The sequence below is a fragment of the Tamandua tetradactyla genome, chromosome X (genome assembly GCF_023851605.1).
Source record: "Tamandua tetradactyla isolate mTamTet1 chromosome X, mTamTet1.pri, whole genome shotgun sequence".
In the NCBI taxonomy this organism is placed as follows: Eukaryota; Metazoa; Chordata; class Mammalia; order Pilosa; family Myrmecophagidae; genus Tamandua; species Tamandua tetradactyla.
Window position 1 is genome coordinate 26,824,840 of NC_135353.1, and position 6,034 is coordinate 26,830,873.

The following is a 6,034-nucleotide window of genomic DNA, read 5'->3' on the forward strand; positions in this document are numbered from 1 at the left end:
TTGTATGTATGCTATTTTTTCACAATAAAAAATGAAAAAAATTTGACCTGTACTAATGAGGGGGATGTGCTGTCCACAATAGGCTAATGGTCATCTATGGAAAAATTACAAGATATAGTCGGAGAAATAGGAATGGTGCATGCAGCATATGCTGAACACTTTTGTCGACCTGATGATGAACTATTCACCACTGGTATGAAGGATAAAATTCTCCAAACCATGCTTCCAGCCTGTAATGGGACATTAATAGCTATTCTGTGCCCGCCAGTGGCCAAGCCATTGATTGGGTGGCACAGACAATAGCAGACTTGGGTGAGGCAGAAAGAATATGGTGACAAGGGGTAAGGCAAGGGGTAAGGAAAGTAACCAAAGAGATTCCCAAGGGAAGGGGCAGAGGGGGCCTGTTCGTGTAACCTGTAAAGAATTATGGGCTGATTTAATTGTTGCGGGCACCCCAGTAGAAAAAATAGATAAACAACCTAATGCTATATTAGTTGGATTCTGGCAAAAACTGCCAAAAGATAAAAGGTCTCAGCCTCTGCCTATGTCTGAATCTATGCTACCAGTTATCACTCCCACAGCAGCCCCTGAGGAAAGGAAGTCTGGTATAATGGGGTAGATACCCTCCACCCCCGAAAACTAGGAGTGGGGCCACAGTTGTCTGCAAATACGGGTGACAGCAGGCAATCAGAGGTCTCAAGTAGAGCTATTATCCACTGGTCAATAAACCATTTACATGTTGTAGCACTTATTGATACTGGAGCAGAGTGCACACTCATCTGTGGGAATCCTTGCCCCTAAAGGTGATAGATGAATACGGGGGGAAAGCCATATGAATTGTGCAGACTACCCTAGCATTACAAATCGGGCTCCTCATTCCCTGAAAGTATATTGTGTGTATTTCTCCCATTCCCGAGTATATATTAAGGGCAGATGTGTTACAAGAACCAGACCTTACCACCATCACTGGTGAATTTTGCCTTCACATCTGTACAATGAAATCAACTATATGGGGTGCTGCTCTTTGGTCCCCAGTGTACCTGCCCCCATCCAGGAGAGTCACCTATACCAAGCAATATTGCCTCCTAGATGGACATGCTGAAGTCAGTGAAATATAAGAACTGGCCAGAGTGAGGATCATACGACCAGCACAGAGTGCATTTCATAGTCCTGAATAGCCAGTGAAAAAACAGATGATGATTGGAGAATGAGAATTGATTACCGATAATTAAATAAGGTTATTCCTCCTATTCACGCCACAGTGTCAAATATTGCAATGCTTCTCAATTAGTTTTTGGCCCAGTTGGGAGAGTTCCATTATGTATTTGACTTAGCTAATGCCTTTTGCAGTATGTCACTAACTGAAGATAGCCAAAATCAATTTGCATTTATTTGGGGAGGGTGGCAGTCAACTTTCTAAGTTTTGCCACAAGAGTACCTGCATAGCCTCACCATCTGGAATGGTGGCAGCTGATCTAGCAAGATGGGAAAAGCCACCAAATGTTGCCATCTCACTACATTGATGATATGTTTACTTCTGATGGTTCTACATCTCTAGAAACAGAGGCCCCATCATTACAGCACCTCTTAACAAGTTGAGGATGGTTCATCAACAATGCCAAGATCCAGATAGTCTATAAAATTTCTAGGAGTGATTTGGCTGAGTAAGACAAAAGTCATTCTGGAAGCAGTCATGGATAAAGTACAAATGTCTCCAACTCCCTGCCCTGTAAAGGAACTGCAAGCAAGACTCCGGTTGCTGGCCTACGGGAAGCTATGCAAGGAAGCCAGAGGGGTCCGAGGTCGCGAAAGGCCCACTGTCGGAGAATGCTCCAGCCCAGCCGAGCGAGGATATCCCTACAGCAATTCCGGTCCCGCTAAACGCAGCATGGGCAACACGCAGAGAAGGTTGCCGAGGAGCCCAAGTAGAAGAAATATGGAGTTTGGAGCCTGAGAATTTTGAAAAATTAAAGCCAGTTCATGGGTTAATTTTTCTTTTCAAGTGGCAGCCAGGAGAAGAACCAGCAGGCTCTGTGGTTCAGGACTCCAGACTTGACACGATATTTTTTGCTAAGCAGGTAATTAATAATGCTTGTGCTACTCAAGCCATAGTAAGTGTATTATTGAACTGTACCCATCAAGATGTCCATTTAGGAGAGACATTATCAGAGTTTAAAGAATTTTCACAAAGTTTTGATGCAGCTATGAAAGGTTTGGCACTGAGCAATTCGGATGTCATTCGACAAGTTTACAATAGTTTTGCCAGACAGCAAATGTTTGAATTTGATGCAAAAACATCAGCAAAAGAAGAAGATGCTTTTCACTTTGTCAGTTATGTTCCTGTTAATGGAAGGCTGTATGAATTAGATGGATTAAGAGAAGGACCTATTGATTTAGGTGTATGCAATCAAGATGACTGGATCAACGCAGTGAGGCCAGTCATAGAAAAAAGGATACAAAAGTACAGTGAAGGCGAAATTCGATTTAACTTAATGGCCATTGTGTGTGACAGAAAAATGATATATGAACAGAAGATAGCAGAGTTACAAAGACAGCTTGCAGAGGAGGAACCCATGGATACAGACCAGGGTAATAATATGTTAAGTGCTATTCAGTCAGAGGTTGCCAAAAATCAAATGCTTATTGAAGAAGAAGTGCAAAAATTAAAAAGATATAAGATTGAAAATATCAGGAGAAAACATAATTATCTGCCTTTTATTATGGAACTGTTAAAGACTTTAGCAGAACACCAGCAGTTAATACCACTAGTAGAAAAGGCAAAAGAAAAGCAGAACGCAAAGAAAGCTCAGGAAACCAAATGAAGAAGATGCTTTTGGATGTGTCCACATTTCTGCTTCTGCGCTTATTTTCATGCAAACCATTAAGTACAAAGGGCTTTGAGCAACATCGTAATTGGCCTAGTGCACGTTTGACAATAGTACCAGTCTGTCTTGTCCTAATGCATGGCTTCATAAATTTTCCCAACCTACGTCATGTGCATGTAGTGCATATTAAATAAAAGTAATGTTAAGAGTTGTTTGCTCAATTCCATTATTTGACATTAAATCTGAGAATTCCTATTGGTTCTCTCTGAGTATAAAACTACTGTAATGAACCTAGAAAATGCACAAATGATATGCTGTACCTGTAATTGTTCTAATTAATCTTATGATGTTTTAGCCCAGTGAAATACTTAAAATTGAAAAATGTCAGATCTTGTTTAAATTGAAAAAAAAAAAAGGAACTGCAAGCTTTTATAGACTTATTAAATTACTGGAAACCCTTTGTATCCCACATAGCTCAAATACTTTGATCATTATATAGACTGGTTAAAAAAAAAAGAGGGAATGCTCAGTGGCATTGGGACACAGAGGTCGAGCAAATATTCTAATAAGTAAAAATAGCTGTAAAACAGATCCTGTCTCAAGGTACTTTAGTAGTGGGATAAGCCTGTGAATTGGATGTTGCCAGCTACCCAGAAGGGTGGGGCTTGTGGCAAAAACAAAATGGGAAGTGAGTACCACTTGGGTTCTGGTCCCAGCTATGGAAAAGAATAGAACAATGATATAGTCTTATTGAGAACCAACTATTAGCAGTATAACTAACTCTTATGGAAGTTGAGCCTTTAACAGTGGCTTTGCCAATAAGTGGATGGGTCAATGACATATGTAATCAACCCAAAAGTCCTTGTGTAGCAGCTACAAAAAGGCATGCTTATTTGCAGCTATGGAGTTCTCCTCATACTGGCCCACTTTCCGGGGATTTACAAAAGTTATTGGGGCTAGTCACTTATGTAGGGGATCCAAACTCCCCTACATCATGCCAGCAATAAAGAAAGTAGCATCAAAAATGGAGGGAGTACATAAGTACATGGAACCTTGAGTAGGGCATGAGATTTTGTTTGTTCGTCCAGAGTGATGCCCTGATAAATCCCAGAGTGATTTGAACAGTGAATAAAAAAGTATTTGCAAAGTCCCCTTGGGGGAATGATGAGAAAGGGGGAAAATTCAACTTCCCAAAGTTGAATTCTTGATATTCTCACAAGCAGTGGGGACAACCAAAGCAATAGGCTGAGCCCCCAATCTTGGGGTTTGTTCATATGAAACTTAACCGCACAAAGGATAGGTCAAGCCTACTTAAAATTAGGCCTAAGAGTCACCCCCAAGAGAACCTCTTTTGTTGCTCAGATGTGGCCTCTCTCTCCAGCCAGCACAACAAGCAAACTCACCACCCTCCCCCTGTCTACATGGGATATTACTCCCAGGGGTGTGGATCTTCCTGGAAATGTGGGACAGAAATCCTAGAATGAGCTGAGACTCAGCATCAAGGGATTGAGAAAAACCCTAGAATGAGCTGAGACTCAGCATCAAGGGATTGAGAAAATCTTTTTGACCTAAAGGGGAAAGAGTGAAATGGGACAAAAAGTGTTAATGACTGAGAGATTCCAAACAGAGTTGAGAGGTTATCCTGGAGGTTATTCTTACGCATTAAACAGACATCACCTTGTTAGTCAAGATGTAATGGAGAGGCTGAAGGGAACTACCTGAAAATGTAGAACTGTGTTCCAGTAGCCATGTTTCTTGAAGATGATTGTATAATGATATAGCTTTCACAGTGTGACTGTGTGATTGTGAAAACCTTGTGTCTGATGCTCCTTTTTTTTTTTAACTTTTTTAATTAATTTTAAAAAAATTAACAAACAAAACATTATCTGATGCTCCTTTTATCTACCTTATCAACAGATGAGTAAAACAAATGGAATAAAAGTAAATAATAGGGGGGAAATGTTAAAATAAATTTAGATTGAAATGCTTGTGATCAATGAAAGGGAAGAGTAAGTGGTATGGTATGCATGAATTTTTTTCTGTTGTCTTTTTATTTCTTTTTGTGAGTTGATGCAAATGTTCTAATAAATGATCATGATGATGAATATACAACTATGTGATGATATTATGAATTACTGATTATATATGTAGAATGGAATGATCATAATAAAAATTTTTAAAAAATAATAAATCTATTTCATTGCCTTTGCATTTCTGAAAAATGGTACTTCCCAAAAGCTTGGCAAAAATTCAGATAAACAAAAACTCTTGAGAAAAAAAAAAAGGAGAGTGTAGGGGCCCTGATGGAGGATTTCTGGTATGTTGTTGGCTCCTTCAGAGGACCTTACCCTCATAGCACACAATAGCAGTTAAATAAATACAGATACCATATGGATAGATGAAAGAGAATGTCATAGCAGCCAGTGGGCTCAGTTACAAGCTGTCTGGATAGTTATAGCTCACAAACCTATGCAAATCTGTGCACTGACAGCTTGGCTATATATTGTTGTCTGACTCTGGATGGAGCAGTGGCAACCAGAGAACTGGTCTATAACCACAAAGACATATGGGGTAAATCCCTGTGGGAAGATATCTGGATTTCAGAACAAAGCCCTGATGCCAAAATGATATATCTGGCATGTTCCAGCCCATACTTCATGCATCCCTCTGGAAAATTTGGAAGCTGACATCTTTGCTAAAATAAGGTGGGTTGAAGAAAACTATGACCGAGCAGATTGGCTACACCATAAATTTGGATACAAGCATCCTGTGCTGGCTTGAAACTGTTATGTACCCCTAGAAAACCCATGTTCTTTTAATCCAATCTTGTGGGGGAGACCTATAGCTTAGGGTGGGAACTTTTGATTGGGTTATTTCCATAGAGATGTGACCCCTGACAGAAATACTACGGGTGCAAAACAAGGACTCACAGAAATAGCCAGAACTGGAGAGAGTTGAGGAAAGCTAAGAAATGAAATCCAGAGTTTGCCCTGGAAAATCTCAGTGAGGGCCCATTGACACTTGGGGAGAAAGCCACTGGAATCAGAATCTGAAAACAATGAACCAGGAGCAAGGACCTCAGATGCCAGCCACGTGCCTTCCCAACTGACAAAGGTATCCCAGATGCCAGCTGCCATTCCTCCGAGAAGGTATCTTCTTGTTGGTGCTTTAATTTGGACATTTTCATGTCCTTAGAATTGTAACATGTA

The 6,034-nt window shown here is 40.3% G+C and overlaps 1 pseudogene across 1 annotated transcript; it reads left to right on the forward strand.

Annotated features, from left to right (window-relative positions):
• The first annotated feature begins 1,876 nt into the window (after nt 1-1,876).
• On the forward strand, nt 1,877-3,112 carry LOC143671293 (ubiquitin carboxyl-terminal hydrolase isozyme L5 pseudogene; annotated as a pseudogene). Its single transcript, XR_013169530.1, has 2 exons — nt 1,877-1,972; nt 2,079-3,112. The product of XR_013169530.1 is annotated as a ubiquitin carboxyl-terminal hydrolase isozyme L5 pseudogene (transcript).
• The last annotated feature ends 2,922 nt before the right edge of the window (nt 3,113-6,034 follow it).